Source organism: Chiroxiphia lanceolata, chromosome 11, assembly GCF_009829145.1.
Source record: "Chiroxiphia lanceolata isolate bChiLan1 chromosome 11, bChiLan1.pri, whole genome shotgun sequence".
In the NCBI taxonomy this organism is placed as follows: Eukaryota; Metazoa; Chordata; class Aves; order Passeriformes; family Pipridae; genus Chiroxiphia; species Chiroxiphia lanceolata.
Window position 1 is genome coordinate 8440061 of NC_045647.1, and position 25201 is coordinate 8465261.

At 38.7% G+C, this 25201-nt stretch overlaps 1 protein-coding gene across 4 annotated transcripts in view; it reads left to right on the top strand.

The window, feature by feature from the left end:
* The window catches only part of FHIT (fragile histidine triad diadenosine triphosphatase), a 551107-nt gene that overhangs the window by 119928 nt on the left and 405978 nt on the right, over positions 1 to 25201 (top strand). The window lies entirely within an intron of this gene.

Consider the following 25201-nt stretch of genomic DNA (forward strand, 5'->3'; position numbering starts at 1 on the left):
TCATACAGGCCTCTTTCAAGAAAACACAAGAAGATAATCTGTACTCTGGAGTGCAACAAGCTGGAAATAAAATAGATTTTTTGCATGTTCTTTAATAATGAGATACATTTGCTTTATTGAAATAAACAAACCAGAAGAATAGATAGAGGCATGGCTGGTGTTTAAAGGAAATCATAGGCCTGCCTGATAATAAAGAACTGTTCAAGAGCAATTCATCCTCGGGAAATGATTACCTCTGTCATCCAGCCAAGGTCAGTGACACATTCAGTTAATAGCTACATCCAAGGCAGAAGCATAAATTATGAGAATACCATAACTCTAAGTCAGTTTGGGCATAAAATCTGAAAAACCTCCCAGTTTGTAGATCTCCCTTAGCCTTTTCAGTTTTTGCATAAGGTTTGGTGGTCTTTTTTTTTTTGTGGTATTTTTTTTTCTATTATTAATAATTCTCTCCCAAATTGCTTCCAGAAGAGCCCAGGAAAATCAAGTCTTGGTTGTGTTGTGATACTGCCAAGATGTTGTAGACAGTAGAGAAAGGTGCACACAGTCACTATTTTGGTAAACCTGGCAGTAATCCTACTAAAATGAATTGGACTACTAATAGTTGTCACTAAGTAATAGAGGAAATTTGTGCCCTCAAAAGCAGAATATTTCCAGTCTGGAAGTGTGTACATGTCCACATGTCCTGGCAGTTGGACTCAACGAGTAGTGCTGTCACAACCAGTATTTGTATATCCATGCAAGTAGTAATTTTATTTGCACTGAACACAGACATTTTAAAAGTTAAAAGATAAATTTTAAAGAGTTTAAATGATGCTGTCTCCTTATGTGCCCCACTGCCCCAACAGTCAACTAGAAACCCTTACCACTGCTTTTCTTGCAGCTTGATTTATAGGTTATAAATAATTCTCCTCAATGGGTTTTGCTTTGAAGTCTAACTTTTGAACTTTAATATACACTACTATACTATATTGTTACATTGGCAAACAGTTGACTGAGACAAGGTAATGTGATTTTAAAGCTGTTTGCTCTTGCCTACTTTAATAAAAAAGAAGAAAAATAACAACAGAAAATGTGACTAAAATAGACCTGAATGATCTTAGGGTAAGATGATACTGTTACCACACGAGAAACCTTGTTTCATGTCACAGGGGACTACTGGGGACGCTCTTTCTGGCTGTAGCCTCCTAAGGAAAACAAACTATGCTGTTGAATAATGTTTTGTTTCCTTCCAGCCTGTTTGTTGTGGGATTCAGGCTGGGGATGGTCTGAGGCAGAGATCACGGTGCTTCTTCTGTCTAGATGTTGTGCAGTGACTCAAGACACCTGTTTGAGAACTTGATGTCATGATGTTTAATTGCACAGTACACACAGGGGCTTCTTCCTAGGTATAGACCCTTCCCCTTTCTGTAGCATGACTTGTGGGGAGTAAGGTTTTAGGTTTATTTTCTGTTTGCTCTGAATTTACAAATAGGTGTTTTTTGAAGTTTCATGAACTTTATGAAGAAGGTTTTGTTTATTTTTTAAATTACAATGGCTCTGATGCAGGGACAGGAAGGAAATGTATCTGTGTTAATCAAAGCTGTCAGCCCTTGTTACTGGAGCACTCTTTGTATCAATTTTTAAAGTGTTTAATAAAACATAGGGACCGTTTCTCCTCTTTCTAGTCTGTAGTCATCTGACTGCACTGAAGTCAAGGGAATGTACTTTTCATGTGAACTGCAGTAATGAGGGGGGAACGATAGATTCTCTTTTGCTGAAGGTTTCAGCATCTGGTGAGCAATTTCTTTTTCTAGGTTGAAAAAGAAATAAGCAGTAGGTAATGGCCTCAGTTTAAAGCTCTTGATGCACTGTTGGCAGCTTTCCCTGGCTAGGTCTAGGGTACTGGTTATCCTCCATACGAATTTTGGGTCAAATTCTGTGTAAATTTACTTCTGTTAATCAAATAAAACTCTAATTCATTTTGCTTGTGTAGGGACTGAGAGGATAATTTAGTCTCTTGGTTTTATTACATCTTCTCCTTTTGCAATTCCATACATGTGTATTAAAAATAACCAAGACTGCTTGATTTTGCACGAGGCTGGAAATACAGAATCATCCTTTCAAACCTCTGCACTCCTTTGTGCAGTAAGTGCATAAGTAGTTATGCTGGGTTTCCAAGGTGCTATAATTCCTGAGGTAGACTTTGGCAACTGCATAATTAAGGCAGAACAGAGTGCAGCAGTTTAGTTTGGGAAACAAGCAAGAGTATTCCAGTGATTTGAAATGGAAATGATGAGGGTGCACCTCAGCCAGCTCAGGCTATCCAACCACTGTAACTACAATAGGGAAAGGAACTCTGCAGTTCTTACTGATGAAAAATAATTCTTGTTTCGCTGTGTTTCTGTAAGAGAAGACATGGACTACAGGCACCTCTATAAAAGGTAGTGCTGAACATTTTGCAGAAAGGAGTAGAAAAGTGTTTACAAGAAATATTTTAGAACTAATTAGAATGTAAAGCAGTTACAGGGCTGACACAGAAGAGTGTTCTACTGACCTTCCTTCCCCCTCCCCTTTTCCCATTTATCAGATTTTTCATCATATTACACATCTGCAGCCTTCAGAACAAATTCTGGCCAGAGCATTCAGTGTCATTGCAGGGGGTTGGCCCTGGCTGGATGCCAGGCACCCACCTAAGCTGCTCTATCACTCTCCTCCTCAGCTGGACAGCTGAGAGAAAATACATCAAAAGGCTTGTGGATGGAGATAAGGATGGGGAGACATCACTCACCCGTTGCCATCATGGGCAAAACAGACCCCACTTGGGGAAATTAGTTTAATTTATTTCAAATCAAGTCAGAGAAGAGCAATGAGAAATAAAACCAAATCTTAAAACCGCCTTCCTCCCACCCCTCTCTTCTCAGGCTCTACTTCACTGCTGATTTTCTCTCCCTCCTCCCCCTCAGTGGCACAGGGGGACAGGGAATGGGGGCTGAGGTCACTTCATCACACATTGTCTCTGCTGTTCCTTCCTCTGCAGGGGGAGGACTCCTCATGCTCTTCTCCTGTTCCAGTGGGGGCTTTCCATGAGATTGCTGCAGGGGAATCTCTACTCCAGGCCCTGGAGCACCTCCTCCCCTTCCTTCTGACCTTGGTGTCTGCAGAGCTGTTTCTCCTACATCTTCTTAGTCTTCTTTCTGGCAGCAGTTTTGCAGGGTTTTCTTCCCCTCCTTAAATCTGTTATGCCAGAGGCTCTACCACTGTTGCCGATGGCTCAACCTTGGCCAGTGGTGGGTCTGTCTTGGAGCCAGCTGGCACTGTCTCCATTGGATATGGGGGGGCATTTCTGGCAGCTTCTCACAGAAGCCACCCTTGTAAACCACCCCCCCCCCCCAAACCCTTGTCTCACAAATCCAACACTGTGGTATTGGGTCACTGGGAGAAAGAACCTTAGATGTTTCCTCAGGTCAGAAAAAAACCCAACCCCTATGAATTCCTGTTTCTCCTACAGAATGATGCCTTTAACACTCTGTAATGAAATTTTTTATATGTGAGAGGGATTGTCAGCATCATCCTGTATTGTTCTTTGATGTGCCCACAAAAATACTACAGCAGAAGGTATTAAAGAAGAAATTGTGTGAGTAACCCCACCAGCATAATTTGTGTCTTTACCCTGAACCAATTTGTGTCAGAGTGAATTTCCTCCTTCACTGGAATCATTGTGTGTGTCACATGTATGTTTGTAAGTTCTTGTCCTGCATTCGTTGTCATTATTTCCTAATTTTGGAGGAAGAAGTAAACCAGTAACAATCTTGTGTCAGTCTCTGTACAGAGGAGGGAAACCTTCTTTATCCCTTGGATGCAAAGGACTGGTTTGCACAGAGGTTGTGCTTGAGCATCACTGAGCTGCTGAGTCTTTAGGTATCAGCTGCTGCTGATCTCCAGAGAATTTGCTGTGACCTGTGGGTAGATCAGATGTAACAAAGTAAAGAAGTGCATTCATATTATTGCACATCATCCCCCTGCCCACACAATTATATTAAAAAATAAAAAATTCACCCCCCCCCATTTATTTTGAGTGCTGCTATAGTAGATCTGCATTCCCCAGTTCTGGATCCAAGGCTGAGGTCCAATATACTTAAATTTTAAAATATAAATAATTAGAAGTTTATCCTCTCCCGTAGGGAATGTTGTACCTTTCTAATTTTTGGTGATGTGGAAATATAAATTAAACAGAGCTTACTCCATAGCTTTTCTTACTGTTTTTTTTTTCTTGCCTTTTCATAGATAAGAACAAAATTCAAGTCTTACCTAAAGGGCTGCTAATCTATTTATTCTTGATCTCTTAAACCTCTTTCCAAGAGGCCAGAATACTGACTCTGAGATTTCTGAATTATTCTTTTCTTTGCTTTTCAATCCCTAAAGAGTACAGGGCCTCCTGCTAAGAGGGTTATTTTTATGTTCTGTCCTGTAGTAAAAGGTGCACTGCATTTTAACAAGACTTCTGTTTTTAAACAAATGAAGAGGTGCCTTGAGCAGAGGTATTTACACAACGCTGTAACCATTATAATGGTTCTCTTCAGGCAAAGTGAGACATGGTAAATAAGGTCCTTTCCAATTCCAAACTCTGAAATCATTAGAGTGGGAGGCTAATAAAGTTCTATTGTAAAGTCTAAAGGCCTGTGGGGTTTGTGGGGGTGTGTGTGTTTGTGTTAGGATCACCGGTCTTTGCTGTTCCACCTGCTAAAGGTGGGCAAACCTTTTTCACGGCTCTGGGAGACCCACCTCCCTCTTACTGTTCACTGAAGTGCTACTTGGCACTCAGGGGCCTCTGTTTATGAATCCTGCTCTCCAGCTTGTGAAATTACATGGCAAATTCTTGTTATTCCCAGTGTTCCTGCTGAAGCTGCTGCCTGGCATTCCTGATTTGTCTACGATCTTAGTTTTGCTGTAGTGCTGAGAAATGACTTTTTTATCTCCACAGCCCAAGGAGAAAGCAGATCCACACAGGATTCTGGTGGAGATGGCTCTTTGCACCAGAGGAATGTTTAGTTTTCCCTCAAAAACCTAAGGCTGAATGCAAGTGGGTGCAAGTGGGTAGGTGACAAGAGCTGTAGATAGCAAGAAAAACTGTAGTCTGCTAAAGGCTGTTTTCTTGCGACATATAGTAGTGGTACTTCTGGTTCCTCTTTTGGGATTTGGAGCCCATAAGTTTATATGTTATTGCTGATCACTGCTAGGTGAAAAATATGACAGTTTTCTGGATTGATGGTGTAACTGCTGTGTCTTATGCCAAAGACGGCTACATCTCTGGTATCAAAGAAAGAATTATTCCCACATAAATAACCTTTAAATTGGATTTTATAGTTTTTAAAAAAATGTTGGGCTATTTGGAGGAAGTAGCCTCTGCTTAAATCTGACTTTCTTGTTCCTCTCAGGTGAAATGTAGCTGGACTCCATATGTAGACTGATTTTCTTATGTGAAGCTTGATCTTCCTTTTATGGTTGTTAGACTTATCTTGGAATGCACTGGCTTATACAGGAGTGTTAAAATTGCATCTACCTTTCATGCTAACCAGAGGTAGGATGTGGTTAGGATGTGATAGCATAAACCTGTAGTAAAGCTTTTTCCAGAGTAACTTTCTCTTGAAATTCCTGGAGACCTTTGTTAGATTTTTGATAGACCTGACCCCAGCCCTGTAGGATGTGCATATGCATTTCAAAAGCTGGAGGAAATAGACTTTTATTGTTTTCTTTTTCCCCAGAATCATACAGCTATTGCTGTAATGGAATATAAGTGAGCATTCTTTGATCTACATTAAAGATCCAAAAAATGCTGTGCTTTCCTGTTCTGAGTTGCCCTTCCCTGAAATTTTCAAAGGTTTTCTGGTTAGAATAGTGCTTATATTTTAGATGGCACTGAAATTCATCAGAAGCCTCAGCACCCCTTTGAGAGTTGTCTGGAATAGGAATGGCCTTTTATTATTCCTTTCCAATAAAAAAGAAACCCTGTGCATAAGTACATTTCTGAATCAGTCTCCAAACTCCAGAAGCATCACTTTCTTCTGCATACAAACATATGGTGGTGGCAGCAGCAACTGAATTGATCTGAAAATTTAGATGCACATTGTACAAATTTCACTGGAAACCTCACCTTGAAAAAGACCCCTGGACATGAAAGGCCACTGCTCCATGTGCTGGTTCACAGAATTCTCCAAGGATTAATTAATTTCTCTGGTACTGCTGACAAGCCTTTGTACCTAATGGTGGTTTGGTAGCTGGTAAGTTGATGGAATTCCAGACCATACAGACATTTAACCATCTGCCTTGTTTGTTTTCTCTGGAATAAGCTTAGTCCAGTTCAAACGAAATAATTTTGGAAGAAGGGACTGAAGAGAATAAAAGCCAAATGTTTGTTTGCTTATTTACAAACCAAAATATTGTGCTTAGTTTTAAGTATTGTTTACACTGTAATCAGCTTTTAAAATTTAGTTTTGTACCTGATTGCAGATATAAACATATGTGATTATTGACAACCAACCTTCCAGCAGTCATTCTAAACTCTTTAAGTTCGATTTTGAAAGTAAATGTAAATCACTCTTTTTCTGCTTGTGGTGGCAGACTTTACTGGCACTGAGAAAAGAGGCTGCATACCAAGTTTTAAAAAAGATACAAAGATAATGTTGATTAATGTGGGTTATTATGTAAGTGCTGGACCAGCATTCATAACAGAATCAAAGGTGTAATAGAAATTAAACTTACATTTAATTATAATTACAAATTACCTCATTTACTCAGTCCCCTATCACACCTGTCTGCTCAATGATCATTATCATGACACAAAACCCCCCAAAATATGGGTGAACCTGCAATCTGCAGCACTGAGTGCTCAAAGGAACTAATTCTGCCGAGGGGCACCAGGGTGGTCACCTTAGTGTGGCTTCCACAGTCGCTGGACAAAAGCATATGACTTTCCCAAATTAATTTATGTTTGAATTAGATCTTTCAGATCATCTTAGCTTTATTTGTTAAAATTCCTCTTGATAAAAGATCTCTGCCCTGGGTAATTTATCCAAACAGTAAGTACTCATTAAGAGAAATGCACCAAACAAAACATGCACTTCATTTCTGAACTCATCTCTTCTAATAGTTGTCATCTTCCATCAGCAGAAGCTTTTATACCTTTGTGTTTCTAAATTGTTAAGGTCTGTGTGGCTTGTAGCTGCTTTTGCACTCAAGGCACTCCTCAAGCTTCCCTTCAATAAGAAAGATGAAGTTCTGTGCCCTTTGGCAAAGGATCTTTTCTAATTGATTTGTTGTGTTTGTCTCGCTTGAATATCCTCCAATATATCTGCCTGATTAAAAAAATTATAAATCCTTGCATGAGGCCTTATTCCAGCTGTGGCTGTACCAGTGCCAAATGCAGAAGGTAATTTAACACTTGTGTGCTTGGGATCTTCCTGTGTGCACGTCCAGCAATAATACTGAACCTCTGCTGCAAGGTCTGTGAAATGAATTCCAGTGACTCCAGAACTCTTCCAAACTCCTGATTCTCAGTGCACTTTCTTGCATGCAAATATGACAACAGACTTTTTGTTCACCTTGATGTTTAGCTAAACCTCTGCTCTTCTTTGCTCAGCTTTCCCACTCAATTGATTTTCTTCCTTAGCACTGGTGTCCTACTGTGTTCCAGAACATTCTCCAGTCTGACACACAAACTTTATCTGTAGTGATTGAAATTTCCTTTTAAATGCCAGTAAAGATGTTAGTATGGGATTAAATGCCAAATTCTGCGGTGTTCATCTAAAACCAAATGATTCTAATTTACAGTTATTTATTAGGGTCTATTAATGATTTTTTTAAAAATGCATTTTATGTATGTCGTGACAAACTTACATTATTCTGGTTTCTTAACCAAAAATGTCCCGTGTGGATAAGTTGTTTTGTGAAAATGTGGATCATTTTAAAGAGGTACCCTTTTTTATCAGTCAAACTTTCAAATGTAAAGAAAAAAAAAGCTGAATTCTAGAAAGCTAACTTTATTTCCTGTAAATTCATCTCAAATGGCATTAGTTTTACCTTATTTTAATTGCTTATTAGTAAAGGTATTCATCAACTATTGCAGTATTTTACCATTGGCTGATTTCAGGCTAACAAGAATATAATTACCTGATTTGCCCAATTTGGGGATGCTGGTTTTGCTTGTTTGGTTTTTAGAGCTTAGCAATGTAATCTTTTTCTGACACTTTGGATGCTGCTTGGCTGAGCTGTTTCAAATTTCTGGGATGCAAATTATTGAGATCTCTTTAATTTCAGCAACTGTTGATTAATTTTCTCTCCCTAGTTGTTGTAGAAAGCACCTCACCCTCCAACTGCATCATCTTGCTTTTTCCTGAAGTCTAGTACTTATTGAATACTTTTGCTTTTTTCTCTATTATTATTTTTATTAATACTTCTGCCACAAAATATACAGATATACAGCACAGTTATAAATTCTGTGTTCTTAAAGATATTTCTCTTTGTGTTCTAAACTCTGCTGTCCATTTTTCTATATTTTTCTTTTTTTCCTTGGTTATGCAATTTCTTAGCCCTGGCTCACATGCATCTCTGGGAATGGCTTTACATTCTTTTATTTGTTATGTACCTCTCACTACTCATCAAAATCATGTTAGTTTATTTTTCTTTTCATCAGTATGACCTAATTTCTGTTTGAATTATGACTTTCCATGAGCTTGCAACATGTTCTTAAACAGTGCCCGACTTTATAGAACCCAAATCACTTGTTCTCATCTGACTTCTCTAATGAACACAGGGTTTTATTATTTACATTTCTATAATTGTTAAGTTTACTGAATGTTTTCTTAGTTTGCTGTCACTTTTTGTGTTCTCTTACCTTGTGGGTAGTTTTGTTTTGTATATCTGACTCTTTTACTTAGTGTTCTGAGGAAGGGGTCAGCAAAGGTAAGATAATGATGTGTTCTAAATGTGCTTCCAAGAACTGTGCCATCACATTCCTTTCCTTTTTTTAAGTCTAGGATTGGTAGATCAATCTTGAAGTTTAGAAATTCTTTGTGAGAAGTCACATTTGTAAGATAAAGTGTTCAAGTGCTCTAATCTGGAATAGAGATTTTGAGGTAGAAGTTGACATTGTGAGTTTAAGCATTGTATTATTCTCCTTCCTCACTTGAATTATTGCCTAAGAAGAAATTGTTCCTGAATCATCTTGATACAAAAGGACATTTGAGGATAGCAAGTTTTTGGGTTTAGAGAATTTTAATTTTTTTTTTCCCCAACTGATAGTTATAAAAGCAAAAATTCTGCTTTGATTTCATTTTGCTCTTCCTGTATATGAACAGTTTTCTTCTATAAAGCTGATGTAGAATGTGCTGTAAGTTAATCAGATGACACAGAAAATTAACTTGTATCATCTTAAGGTTACCTTTGATTGCAGAAATCACTCTTTGCCCTGAGTAGGTGGATCAAATAAATTGTGCAAATAGACAATGAGTTAATGGAATGAATTAGGAGGGGATTAGTAGTAGATGTCCTTTATTCATCAGAGGAATGTCAGAGTGCTGTATTTACCACTTCAGAAATAAATTTTCTAGTTTCCATGTTATTTCATGTTATTGTTTTGATATACTCATGTTGAAACAATAGGGTGAATCTTGAGTATGTGTTCTTAGATGGAATAGATATATCCATTTATAATCCACTTCTTATTCCTCTTCAAGTTTGGGTAACGATGTTATTAAAGTCAGTTAAATATGGGTCAAATACTAATCTCAAGTCTGGGAGATCTATACCATTGACTGATGAAACAGGCAAATAGGCTATAAATTCTTTCAAATAGTAAAATAAATTATGGAAAATTTACCTAGATTAACTTTATGTGAGTGAAGTGGCACTAAACAACAGCAGAGAAGACTAGATCTACAGTATTGATGTGATAAGCAGGATTTCTGAGAACATATCTTAAGTCAACTCGAGTATGTTGGGAATTTTTTCTTTCTGTGAAAAGGCTTTGGATTGTGCTTTTAATAAATTAAACCAAAATGAACTGAAAAATTAATTTAAAACTGTGTTGATTCAGAAATAATTAAATATGGCAACACATCTTGTGCATTTAAGGACAGCATGTAAATACATGTTGCACTGAGGCTGACCTGGTTGTTTACATATTGTATGCACTACAGTATAATAATTGTAAATGTCTTTAGATGCAAACTGCTGCTGCAGTTTGATTGCTCATTTGAGATAATACTTCTCTTGTGTTGGGAAAATAAATTCCCCCGGGGAAATCAATATTTGTCATGTCAGATTCCATAGCTTTGTTTGTTGGGGGACAGGGCGGCCTCTGGGGAAGAGCTGATCGTTCCTGTGCTCCTGTATTAGCAAGATCTATTTGTGGAGTAAAGGATGGCTCAGTCCAGATTCATCTGTCATCCTGCTCTCTTCTGACTGTTCCCTGAGCACCCAGGCCTGGGTAAATTCTACACTCTGAACTTGAAAAAGTAATAGCTCTGGCTCCTGGTGCCTTGGCTTCTGTCCTCTGTACCCAATAATGTTTGGCTGTGTGTGTGTTCAGTAGGGACAGGGAACACCAGTGTATGGGAAAGATAAAGGGGGCTGTAAATAGCTGGAGAAACATGCTTACTGAGGTTTTTCCCCAGCATAGAAATAATGACAAACTGTGCAATAGAACTGCCTTTTTTCCCCTCCTGTAGTTGAGTGGATGTAGGCATATAGATATTTGTGCACCAAATGTTCATAAAATAAATGACATACTAATAATATGCTCTGATTTGTCTTCAGAATTCTCCCATGGAGTACGATGCTCCACATAATTCATCATACATATATTTCTTCCTCTATATAAAAAGCTCTGTTGCAAATTTAGCCAGCTGCCCTCTATGGACATGTAGAAATTGCAGAAAAAAAAGAATTACCCTGCCCAGTAAATAACCTCACTGTCTACCTGAGCAGGCACAGGGTAGGCACAAGCCGGGTTCCCTCACTGTGCCTTCCAGAAGGTGATTCTCCTGCAAAACGGGGTCCTTGTGCTTTTTACCCCCTGCACAGAACTACAGGTGTTCACCATGGGGGGAATATGGCTGCTCCCCACGCTGCTTTTGGGTTTGAAATCCCATTTTCAAGAGATGCAATTGCTTCAGGGACTTCTTGTGAGATCGTGTGACTCTTTCATCTACAACTGCTCATCTCAAATTGCCAATTCTGCAGAGCGGCTCCGTTATCAGCAGTGCAGGGATCCCCCAAGGGCTGCTTGCCTGCTTTAGTAGTGCAAGTGTCCAGGGCACAGGCACAAACTGAGAAGCTGCAGCTGAGTGAATCTAGAGCTGCAGTGTCCTGTACTGTACATTCTGAAGAGATGCAAATCCAAGTCCTTTGTAAAAGTAATAATTTTGAGTAAAGTATTCAGCTGTAGGAATATGAATTAACCATTGCTATAGCAACCTGTATACATTCTTCAGTTAAACAATGAATTACAGAGTATTAAAAAAGAGTATTAAAAGAGCAAGGCCCAGAATTTCATTCTTTGAGGTTAACATGTGGGTCAGTCACAGCTTGGAATGTATGTGCTGCATGTGGAACTGGAGACTTTTGCTGTGTAGCAACTGAGTTTCTCTTCCCGTTAGCGAAGTGCATTAGGAGTGTGTTACATGCAAGCAAAGCAACAAACCAAAATCTCCAGGTCTTTAATCACTTGAAACATTGTATTCAGGAAATTTTGAATTTTGTCAATGTGGATTTCTGTGCTTTAACGTTAAGGTGGTGTGATACTGGAAAGTGAACTCCTGTGTTATGTCACTCCATCGAGGGCTATCAAAAAGGTCAAAGGGGAGCTTGTAGAGCATCTTGGGTTGCCAAGGGGTAGAAGCTTCACTCAACTTGTACAGTGCAAGGTTAATGAGAATATATTAAAATAAGAATCAGTTATCAAGATTGATTAAATAACCTGGATTATCTCGGGTAACATTGTTAGCACAATTACTTCACAGAGCACAGGAGTAAGAATTAGCTGTTAAAACTGAGTGTCAGAGGAAATCTTCCCTTGGAAGTGATCACCTATTAAATTGTGAAGTTTTAAATTTCTGAGTATTTAACTGATACAGGAGATAGAATGATATATATCAGGAAATTTGCTTGTGTTGATACCTATACATGTATACAAACGTCTTGTTTAATCAAATAGCAACATGTGAACTAGTTCACCTATGGCTACTGCAGAAAAAGGGTTTTCCCACATGATTGTAAGAGGCAACTTGGAAGAACTCGATTGTAACAATAGGAAAAGAGCTTTCTTCCGTGCACTTGTGTGGTAGTTTGGTCTAGGCCTTCCTTGGTGACCAGTTTGTAACCAAGGAAGGGTACAGATTTACCCAGTATTCCCTATGATTTTTACATAAGCCAGACTATAAGAAGAAAGGAGGGGAGGCCTTCGCTCTCTTTCTTTCCGGAGGCTTGGAGGTGCAGGTTCCCTGCTGTTGAGTCTGTCGGGTTGGGGAGCGAGGCCTGGTAAGACCTTGTCGACCTTGGGAGGTGGAGGTTGCCAGCGATCGTTCCAGAGTGACTCTCGGTTGTCCCAAGGACAGTAGTGAGATATTTCTTTGCTAACTCTTTTTTAGTGGATAGATATTGGGCTACTAATAGGGATATATATATATATATATATATAATTTTGGTTTTGTTCCTTTTTCCCTTCTCCCTTCCCTTTCCCTTGTGAAATTGTATATATTTCAATTGTATATAACTGCAACATAAGTGTAAATATATTTATATGTATATCACTTCAGCTGTCTCTCTCTCGTTTCGGGTTTTCTTAGTTGTTTTTCTCCCTCTTCTCCCTGAGGTTTGGGGGGGGGGACACACTTCTTGTGGTAGGGTTTTGAGACTTGGCAGGGAGCCAACCTGGAAGGCCTAGACCAGACTACCACAACTTGTAAGTGCTTTTGGTGAAGGGGATGTGGATAGTTTTGCTGGTGCTAATCATGCAAGGAAGCAGAGGAAAGAGGCTGGAAAATGATGAGAAAAACACAAACCTTCCATATTGCCAATTATTAGGAAGCCAGTCTGTGGCAAGGTACCACTTCACATATTTAAAATAAGAACCTGCTGCCCCATAAGGCTTCTGATGCTTTTGGTGGAAACCTAATGATTTTTTCCTTCAGTGTTCATTGATAATCTACTTTTTTTTTCTTCCATACTGGAGAACACGTTTCTGGGATTGGTTGTGGAACGTCCATCCTACAAGATCCAGCTGGCCAAAGTCACGATTGAAATGATTTAATGTTTCTGTTGTCCCAAGGCTGGAGGTGACACTTGTACATCTCCTTTTCAGCCAACGTTTCTAGACTGCATAGGACTTCTAATAAAATTAGCTACTACTTCTCTCTTCACCTTTGACTTGCTGATCTTCTGATGCTGGGGGGAGAGGAAAGTGCAGTTTAGCTGGTTATATTGCTGTCAGAAAGAGAAAATCATTACCTTTAATTTCATACCACTTTGTCTTTGGAAAAGGCAAATTTACTCTCAGGAGAGAACATCTGTGTGTGAAATTTTAAAGTTTCCAGAAGTCACAACCTTGAAATACTTGATGATTTCCGTGGTTCTTTTGTAAGCAGTGTTTGTGTATTGTGTATTTGTTGCTGTTTACTGAAGTTTGGTTTCTTGGCAATTAAGTACTTCTTCAATAGGGAGAAAAAGTGAGGAAGCTTTCTGGGGAATTGTCCTTCCTTTTCCTTTTTTCCAAAAGCCCTTAAAATGAGGAATGTGTGTCCATTTTATTAAGTCTGTGATTAAATTATAGCTTTAATTTTTTTCCTTTTCCTGGGAAACGTTAGATCATTTAAAAGACTGCTGGTTTCTGGATGAGATTTTACCATTTCAAGAAGCCAGAGCTTGGGTTTCTCAACTACATTTCCCCTTTCTTCCCATGACCAGATATTATGTGACTGTACTCCAGTACATTCTAGCAGATTTTAAATAAACCTTTTCTAAATTAGTGATAGAAAATTAGAAAATTTCCAGGGAAATCCCTTGCTAGATAGCACATCTGTCAATGCATTTCAAGCTGGAGTAATTTTCATCAGCCTCAATCAGCAGTTTTGTTCAGAACTCAAATATAATGTTTGCTGAAGACAAATACAATTATTTTAGGGCATATCTCACACTTTCATCAAGTACCAAATATTTTACTGTTGGAACTGTAATGTTCCAGCTTATATCAATAATGAACTAGTTAAATAAAAAACTAAAAGAAGCCTCTGAAATGATGCATAACCGTGTGAAAAGCTCTGGAGACTTTCTGTAAGCAAAGTGAAACAGAAATGACTACCCTTGCAAGTGCTGATAATATGCAGAGATGTTTGTCTTCATCAGGAGCTGAAAATGTGGCACATCACTATGTAAATTTGAGTTGAGTCCTAATTAAATGTTTAAAAGATGTTGGCTTTCTGCTGCCCTTTTGAGAAGATGGGATGTTCTTGGTAGAACATCTTCTAGTTTCATTTTACTGTAAGAATTGTTGTATTACATAAGATTTGTTGACAAAGTCTAGTGAATTTGGTGTCAATTTGAACAAAGAATGTCTTCTAGTTACTCTCTGAAGACAGATTTTTTTTTTGGCTGGAATAAAACAGCTTTCACTTCTCTTGGTGATATTTAAGAACATTGATAATTTTACACAGATGAAATTGTACAAGTAGTCTCTGGGAAATCTGCTTTATTTTTTTCAAATGATTTAGTATTAAAAAAATTCCTTTTAATTTGAATACATTAGTCTATTTTAACACTCAAGTTTTAGAAAACTCCTTGAACTGCAACTTGCAGGATCTGGTTTGGATCTTCTCTTGCTGGGTGTGACTCTTCTGGATTTTACTGAGCAGGTTACGTGTCATGTAAATGAAATCAGGCCTGCAGACTGTGCAGCTTCCCGGAGTGCCCTGGCTTGGTCAGAGGGCAGGGCTGTGTTTAGGGCTCTGTGGGTGAGGCTGTACCCTCAGAGGGCTCTCACAGTGGTGTCCCCTTCCTTGAGGGTGTGTTTGTGCAGTCTGAAGGAGGAGGAGGAGGTGGCTGTCACCACAAAAGGACCATCACCTGATCCTAAAAGGTGCAGAAGGGCTTTTTTCAGAAGAGGAAGAAGGCACTGGAGAGCATGTGGGGGAGATGCTATTTCTCCTTAATTCCCAAGTGCACTTCTAGCTTTATTTCTGCCTGATTTACTTTCACAGGAACTAGCAAAGGGAACATGTCAGCTGCTGTTATTGTTGAGAATTAAAATTTAATGCCTTGGATTAAAATTGAAAGGACAGTGCCCTGATGTATTTTCCCTTCCCAAGTTTCTTATGGTAATACATTGTAGGTGTTAACAGAAGTAGCACTTGGACCATTTCAAGCAATTGAAGAGGAAATTCAGTAGAAGCCCTGCTGAATTTACCAAGCCTAGGCAAGCTTGGTATTTTATATTTCTAATGGATTTTTTTTAAACCAAGATTTGTTCATTACCACTTGTACATGGAAATCAGAGATTGACAATGAGACCATAATTCATTCTTTGTATATAAATGTTACACATACAAACTTCATGGAGAAAACATTATTTAGAATGCAAAAATCAAGTGACCAAGAGAAGAGAGTGTTAAGGGTGTCCTTGCAACTGAAATTCAACTTCTCTTATGCATATGCATTATGAGGAAGTCTTTAACTATAAGGACATGTAATACTTTTCCAGAAGATTTCTTCCTTACTCAGTACACAAGATGGACAGTGCTCAGTTAATGAGCAGTTATTCAAGATGTTGTTTTATCCTCGGTGTTTGATATGTGACCCTAAGCCTTATTTACAGCACGTCATTCACACCCCGCTCAGACGTCGGAATTATTAATTTCCTCGTAGGCTTTGCTGTGCTGCTCATCACTGCTGTATCCGAGTACTACACAGGTTTTAAATTAAATTTATCTCCACAAAGCCCCAGTGAGGATGTGGTATTATCTCTGTTTTGCAGATGGGGAACTGACAGAGATTAAGGTCAGAAAAATTCACCAAATTTGGATGCACATTTTAAGACATAAGATTGGATTTTAGAGCCCTTCAAATCATGCAGTACATCCTGTGTTCAGAAAACATCACTTGCTACTTCAGTGTCAGGTGTGTTTTCCTTGTGGGTAGATAACTTCCCCAGCATCTCCAGAGTGCAAACTGAACATTTCCGTGGCACTGTTGACCGCTGAGGAAAAGTTTGGTTTTGATACCTCGTGTAGTGTCACACAAGAACTCAGAGCTGTCTCTAAAAGAGGCAGAACTTCAGTGAATCACCTGCAGAAATGAGGCAGTGGGGTTTGTTGAAAACTCTAAAATGACTCTATTATTACAGACTGTTCCTTGATGCTCGCACAGGAATTGGGATTACACAAACCACCTGAGTTCTCATCCTTGTCAATTTGATTGATTTTTGCAATGGAGAAAGATTAATTGGGAATATTGAAATTTGTGATCCAGTCGATTTGGGCAATGAATATTAATTGAAAAACCATATTGCCTCAAAGGTAGTACTTTTTTTCTGTGATAAACATTAAGAGGATCTTTCTCAATGTACTTTGATTTATTTTCATTGTATATTCTGATTTCTTTCCTCTGTAAAGACACACTAAGTACCAGAAGATTCATGAGCAAGTCTGGCAAAATGCTATTCTTCTATTGAGATAAACTTTAATTGGTGATTTTTATTTGTTATGTTCACATTTTGCATACTGACTACATTTACATGGACATGATTTTGCTTTTATTTTCTCCATTGGCAGTTTATGTTATACCAGTTTTTTTTTAAGCTTGCTGGCTGGCAAAAGAGTAGCATGGAGAATTTAAGATAACATCTTAGTTCTTCACAGTCCTTTAAAAGTAGCAGTATGGATTTGAACCAAGGCTAAACATTGTGATTTCTGAGTATTTCTGTTAATTTTGGAGAACTTTATTTGGATTAAATTAACCAAGGAAAAAAAGATTTTACTGTATCATTTTTTCTGGCAATTTCTGGTCTCCAAAGTCTATCTCTGCTTTGTTTTTTTATCTGCAAGATAGATAATTCTATGTAGTTTTCCAAAGCTCTTTGAAATCTTCAGCTAACAATGATTAGAGAAGTGAAATGTTTCTTGCATTCATCGTGGCTCTACCTGTCAGAACAGGGGCTGGGTGTGCTGGAATTGTCTACCTAGGTAGTCAAGCTGTTTCTTTAAATACCTTTAGTTTGTTCTTAGACTGTGTTCCTCCTATTGTGCCATATGTGTTCATATCTTTTGTGGAACTGGGAGGCTGCTTTATGTGTAGAAAGTTGGAAGGTTTTCTCCTGGCTATGAACTGCACTTGTGGAAGCCAATACAGCTCTTATAACAACATGAGAAAATGAATTTTTCAGGAGATTCAGTCTCTTTTGTTTACAGTTGTAAACATTTCCAGACTGCTTAGAACCAGCTATTCCCGGAGCTTTATGGTCTTGCTGTGGCATTACTTACACAACAACTGCTTCCTGTTGAGGGGAAAAAGGAAAGTTAGTGAGAACGTTGCTTTCCCAAGTAGAATTACCTACTGGGTAGCTTGGTAGGGCATGTATCATGTAAATGACCCTTTAAATAATAAAGACTAGGCAAATTATATCCCTTATTTAAGAGGCGCAATGAGAGTCCAAAGTTTTCATTGGAAATAACCCGATTATGCCCACCTTGTGTGAAATGTTTGATATTGGTGCTGGAGCAGCCAGGGCTGTGGAACTGAGCTGGCAAACTGCTTTATGGGTTGTGTGTCCTGTGGAGTCCAGGGCAGGCTGAGGAATTCACCAATAAATCCCAGCTTCAGCCTTGACAAATGCCAGCCAAATTCTGGAAGCTACAGAGGGATCTCCAGCTGAGTTCTCTGCCAGTTTGTCATACCTCAGCCTAAACATTCATCCTGCAGATTGGAGATTAAGATTTAATCATGTCTATAGATTTCTAATTACTCATGAGTACCTTATTAGAAAGCCTTGCTGGCAAGGAACTCCAAAGCACTTTCAGTAGATTATACCAAAATTTGTTCCTGAATTAGTTGCAGAACAGTCATCTGGCACCCAATTCTTGTTCAAAATGTTAGCAGGTTTACTGAAAAATTATTCCAATCCACCATGTGACCATAAATGTTTTTTAGTCTTGAAAAGTTAAAAGCAGTAACACTAAAACATTTTTTTGTTGATGCCTGAAGTGATGTGGCGTAGGAAAGAAAGCCAAAAAGACATCAAAACCATACAAAATTATTTGCTTGGTTTATGGCTTGATTATGTGACTCATGCAGTTCTGTATGGTGAGTCTAGGTTAAAAAATAATCATAGAAACTGTTTTCTAAAAGGAAAAAAAGTCAGGAACCTTATGATAGTTACAAATAGATGAAAATGCATATTTTTCAGGGTATTTGGCAATCACGGAGTAAAAAGCAAGCAGGAGAATGATGTGTATATACAGTTAAATGTGTAATTAGTACAAGCTACAACATACTTATGACATAAGACAATTAAAATACTTGTATATTTTGTGAGCACTTAAAAATTTTCCTGTTCAAAGAATTTTTCTAAGCATTCCTTAATCTTTTACTAAGGAAGATGCAGGCCAGAATATTGGAAATGCAGGTTTAGACCCTGTATCTCAATATCTTCCCCTTTGGTTTTGCTTTCTCTGTGTTTCTGCTGCCAGTATTACAGTGGAGGAAATGCCTTACTACATCAGTTATTTTGAAATTTGACTTTGGGAATATTGTCAAGATTATCTTTGACTTCTCTTACATGTGTAAATCAATCAAAGGAGAAAATTCTGAAGTCCTGATTCAGAAAATAACCTAGTGAAGGCAGAAAACTATCTGATAGATTTTAGTGGTTGATTTGCTAAGAGCATCTGTCTATAGTGGGAAAAGATTCCCAAAGAGCAATTTAAGGTGAAAATTTAAACCCAAACTTCTCAGGGTTATTATCTTACCCAGCTAGATCTAGTGCCTGTGTGTATTAGATAACAGGAACAAGCGAGCCACTTGTTCTCAGCAGAAAATATCTTATGAAAAGGAGTGTCATATTCAGTAAATAGATATATTTTAATATTACCCGACTAGGGTCGATTTTCTGCTGCCAGATATGAAAGATGTCCTGAAAAAAATAATCACATAAGACTGCCTGTATTTGCCTAAATTTAGTTAAGTCCTCATGTTCAGCATTATCTAACCAACCACAGAAAACTGTGGTTCCCATCGTGCTTTAGTGCTGCTCTGACAGTGAGGAAGGGTTTGTTTCCTTTTCCAAAATTTGCTTATCCTTTCAGTTCACTTGAACACTGCTGTCATTCAACGTTACCTTTTTGATGGAGGGCTTCCCAGTGCTCTGTACAAAACTGCAGAGAGCTCTGCTCCCTGCCACAGGTGTCTTTGAGAGATGCAGGGAAGTGGCCAAAAAGCAGGAAAGTTACTTACCATTTTCTGAACATATGGTCAAGTACATAGGGAGCATTTTGGGAAAATCAGAGGGACAACATGTGCAGAGAGGGAAAGTTAAACCTAGAAAAGCGTTCTTTGCTTGCAGTTTGCAGTTCTACTGGTTTAAATGAACCAGAAATACAAGTCACACGTGCTTGCATTTTGCCAGTGACTATTGTATAAACTTTTTCCACAGCATCTGTCCAATTTCAGCCTTAGAACAGCGCTTTTAACTGTGCAGTGTGTAATTAGACATGTGCACGTACCATGGTGGTTCTGTAATTAAACTGTACAGTTGTAACAGACCATTTTAGAGCAGTGGCCTTGACCTGCTTCTTCTGTTGGGAGCATCTTTTCCCTGCCAGGTGGAACCCAGGGTGCTGGGCAGCAGCAGCCAGGGTGCACCCCTGGGCTCACCCCAGGCGTCAACCTCAGCTACCCACAGCACTGCTGGAATCACCTGCCTGGGATACTCTCAGGGCCATGGGGGAGAGCTCTCATTCTTGTGGGGGGAACAAAGATGTGGACATAAATCCTTTGAAATGAGGCTTCATGAATTCTATGGAACAATTTGGTTTAAGTGTTTTTATTTTGAAGAGCAAACATATATATAAAATGCTAAAATGAGAGCTAATGGGATGTCTTGAAGATTCCAGCATCTAGAAATAAACGTAAATGCACTGTACATAAATGTAAAGAACCCACTGTCTAGTATTATTAGCTATATATAAATGTAAATCTGACAATAAATTTTCATTACATTACTATTTTCATCAATATGCCTGAGGAATTGTTAGACTAAGTACAGTGTCTGCATTTTCCTCTAAATGCTTGTGTTACATTTATTAATTCAGGAAGCTAAAATGCTTGTGGAGATACTTGGGTATCACAGGAATTGCTCTAAATGGAACAAATTCAAATTCATAGTATTACCAAAAAAACATGGTCTAATAATAACACATTGCATTCAAAATTAAATTCTGGACAAAAGGATGAAAGAACAAGATACAGAAAATATCTGTATGCATTTTTGGAAGTGTGTACTGATTCAGAAGGGCTTTTTGAAGCGATGTAACTGTTTCCTCAGTGACAGAAGGTGTAAAGTTCTGGACTGTGTTTGAAAACTCACCATCCAGCATCTCTGGCTCATTGCACTTTTCTTTGTGTGGACTTGTGCTGGCCCTGAGTCGTGTGCACCATCCTTTTGCCAGAGCACACCCTGTGCTTGCCCTCTCTCCCCTCTCTCCTTCTGATTGTACTTTGGTTTATACCATCATAGAATTTGGGGAAGAGCCATTTCTCTCTTCTCCCCATGGACTTTTTTTACTCCTCGAACCTTTTCCCTTGGCTCCCTGCAGCTTTTCCTCTGCAGCTCTATTTGGCCCATTTCTGCTCTCCAGTACTATAGATGTCCAAACTGAATTCACTCAGAGGAAATAGTGAGCCACTTCAGGGGAAGGCTTAGTTTTGATGCGTGTTTCTAAAGCCTATAAAGTGACTTTATGTAGCACTATAGAAGTAATAATAAAAAAAAAAGCTAAAACACGACAGCTTTTTCTTTGCTCCCCATTTTTAAAGCCAACTTTTTTTCCACTGAAGGGTACAGCAAAAGAACATTCCTAGTTGTTCCATCATGTCAGCTCTCTTAGTCTGTAACCTCAAAAGAAATGAGCTTAAGCTCAAGTGTTTCAATGTGCAGTGTGTTGGTCTCTATAGCGACCTTCCTCCCCCAACGCTCCCTTTGCTGGGGTAGAGTTTTCCTTACACTTATATATCTCAAGAGATGTCACATTTTTTTATTGCTCCTGTAGCATGTAATGTAGCCCTAGGTAGCCACACTAGAAAAGAAGGATTTTCACAGTATAATTTCTGCCATTTACTGCATACTGTGGAACATTTTCTTAATTTTTTTTCCTTTTCTGCCTTTCACCTTTCTGCTTTAAAAAATGACATGACGGATATTAATATTTTTCCTTAATAAAAATGTATTTCCCCTTGATCTTAGTTTTGGTAATACATTATTCAGTGTTCCTTCTTAATGAAAACCATTGGTTGTTCCATTACTCACAGCAGTTATTACAGCACTAAAGGTCTCGTTCATCAGAATGACTTGCAGAGGCAAATCCAAACCCCTGAGTGCTCCATGCATCAGGGTAATAGCTGTGGTGCATGCAAGTTATTAAAAAAAATTAAAATATAATGTGTGTTTCTTTGTTTTCTTTCCTTTTTTTTTTTTTTTTTAACACTGGGGAAAGATCTGTGAACATCATTTATTTTATTGCCTGTGTGTGCTTGTGCATACTTTGCTCTCTCAGTAGAAGTCATTGAGGAGGTGGACCTGTTGATTGTGTCACGTTTTGTAAAACATCCTTCTTAAAAACATGGATGTAGAACATGGATTCTGAGTTGTTCTTAGTTATCAGACTTTTCTTTGGATTCTTGTCATTTTGTTGGATAACAATAGAAGGAGGTATTGTAATCTTAGATGATCTTTGCTGGTATGAGGAAAAACAGGCACAGGTGTCCAGCAGAGAAGATTGGGAGAAGCTCTTGATCAAGTCTTGGGATTGGATTTCTGTATTAAAGATAACCTCTGAAATATTGTGGTGTGTTGAGTTCATGCATTCTGGCATAAACTGGACATAAACCAACTGCAATATAATGCAAGACAGCAATTTTATTTCATACTAGTCATCATAAAAGTTTTTTTAAGAAAGCAAAGTTATAGGTCTAACTGGGGTGTCAAAACAGAAAAAAAAAATTGTGTGTAAATTTTGGAAATGTGTGGAGAAGTTGAGCTGTTACCTGAGCACAGAGGCAAACAAGAGCTTCCACTGCCAGAATTATTTTTGCAGCATGGTTAAATGGTATTTGAATCATCTTCTAAGGAACACAGTGTACATGTGGACACTTGAAGAATGGAGAGCATGTTTAGCACTTTCATGGCTCTTCTAAAACCTAATTTTTCTCTGAGTTTAATGTATTATACAGTTCTTTTGCCTCTACAAACCTTTTCATTTATTGTTTATAACTTTGCACTCTTTACCTGAATTGTAAGAAAGAAACAAGTTGACCTAATTTGTATTCCAAAATGCTTGCTATAGAAATGGATTTGACAAGTACTTCTACATCATTTAAAAATATTTATGCCCTCTCCATGTATTATGGATGGTATATAGCTTTTGATGTCTAGCTTGATTCTGCATTTGTTGATTAACTTGTCAATGTTGTGATTGCTTTACAGTGTTGCTACAAAGTGGTTCACTTGCTTTTAGGTGTCTGCATCCTTCTTGGTCAACAAAGATCCGAGGGTCTGAAGCTTGAATTGGTTTTGAGGGGGTTTTGGGTATCTTGGGAGCAGAGGGAAGGCCGTTTTTGTTTTTTTTAAATTAGTTTTATTTTTGGTTTGTTTGTTGAGGGGTTTGATTGTTTGTAAATATCATGACAATGATGGACCAGACAACTCGGAAATAGCAAACTGAGGAAAAATTTAATACATGTGCCAGTGTGCACCCACACGTTACCTTAGCAGGTGCAGTAGATAAACCTGAGGAGGAGCAATTTTGAAAACAAAAATGTGCAAAGTTTACTTTTAAAATAAATCACGCAACTAGAGCATGCCAGTATTTTATTTGGCCAGTAGCTTTGAAATAGGCTAACTTCTTTGAGTTCTGTGCATCTTCTGCTTTAAATATGTTGGGGGCTGGCCCCATTGCACAAAGGGTGCAGAGACAGGTTTGAGGACAATGCAGCTTTCCTGGCAGGAGCCAGAGGTGAAGATGTACATCAGCTCCCTGGTGGGGGGCAGAAGAGCCAAAATACTGGTGTGTGGTCAGCACTGTTTTAGTCACAAAATCAAAACACAGCACCACCCTGGCTGCTGTGAGGGAAACCCCATTGCAGTCAGACCTGGTACATTTGGGAACTGTCTGGTTTTCATCAGGATCTGCTTGTTCATCAGACCTCCCTCAGGTTCCTGCTCTTCATGGTGTTACTGTTCAGTGGTGCTGTGCTCAGGGTTGGTGCCGCTCGGTCACTGAGCTTTGGGGAGTCTCGTTCTTGTGTTCACTGGTGTAACCCAACAGCTACAAACCCGCAGGGGAAGGGACAATTCTCGTGGTGGTGACAGTCCTGCCCTAGGAAAACATGCTGTAACAGCAACATCAAGGCTTCCAGGCAAAACTGGGAGAGCAGAATGGAAAATCCTGCCTGAGAGGTGCTGTGAAATGCTGCTGCAGGTCAGGTGAGGGGGAATAGAGCTGCAAGGGGAGGCAGGTTGTGGGATTGCAAACGGATGGCCCTTGGCATCACCCACACTCAGGTGCTTAGGTACTATGCAACAGACCACAGGCTATTTTCATTTTAAGTGTAGATAATTTAACTAGATTGACCATGCTAAGAAAATGGCCATATATTTAAACAGTAATCATTTTGATGTTTTCTTCCCTGCTAGATTAAGCAGGGGAAGCCACGTGTAGTGAATTCAAGTCCATCATAATCTGCCTGTGATGGGAGGAATTGGTCCTTGTCAACACCCCAGGATTGGTTGCATGCATCATATTTAATGGGCTTTCTGTTCAGCAGCTTCTGTGGGTGGTGAAAATGGAAAATAATCCACACAAGCTTTTGCCTTCAGCCTCGTGTAGAGCATTAAATGCCATCCCCATGCAGAGAATCTAGGCCATGGCTGTCAAAGATACTTGAGCACCTTTTCTAGTTTTGTGATTCTTCTTGGCTTTTTCAGAACAGGAATAGCAGTAGCAGGTGATGTTTTGGCTCACTGAGAAGAAGAGGGGTTTTTAATTAGAGGCCATTTTCTGGAACTGGAAGAACACAAAATATGTAGCTGAATGTTGTGAGGGTGGGGTTGAAGGATGCTGAGATATAAAGCTGCTCTGGGGACAAAGGGCTATTAGAAAAACTAGGTGATTTTAGAATAAAATAATTTCCTTTTGTTAGTGTTTTTAGGAATTCTTTGATCAAAATGTCAAATCATGGCTGCTAGCAACAAGGACATTCATGTGCTTGAGTCAAATAAGTAATATTCTGACTTGAGTGGGTTTCATCCTCACGAAGTGGCAGTGATGGAAGGGAAGAAATTACAAATTATAAGTCATGATGAGAGGGGAGGTAGCATGTAGGACAGGTCTTCATTGTACATTACTTCTTGAACATAGTGCAGGATTCAGATGTCTAAGTAGGAATGTAACTTTCCCATAATCAAACCTTTGAGAGGAAACAATGCCAAAGATTCATGTAAGGATATAGTTTTGTAGGATAAAGGGCGGCCTAGAAAATGGGATTGAAAAATCTCAAGTCAACCATAAACGTCCTTTACTGTAGAGGTACTTTATTCTCTTAACTAGAATATGTGACATAAGTTGTCTTACCCAAATTTTTAAGACCTTAAAAAAAATAATAGTAGTTTTTATTTTGCCACATAAATTTGCAGTGTTTTTATCTTGAAATTGAGTAGCAGAATTAGGAATGTCAAAATTAATGAGCAGATGACGCTGATGTGGTAAAATAACAAGCTTTAAAATTTAAGAATACTCCTGGGATTGTTCTAAAATAGTCCTTTCTATTAGCACAGAGAGCTAATGGGGTTGTAATTGGTTTCCTTTAATACACACATGTGAAGTTAGCAGCCCATTTTGCATTATCTTGTCTTGCCCCACTACAACCAGATGTGCAGCTTTCCTAGAACTGGGCTCATGGGATT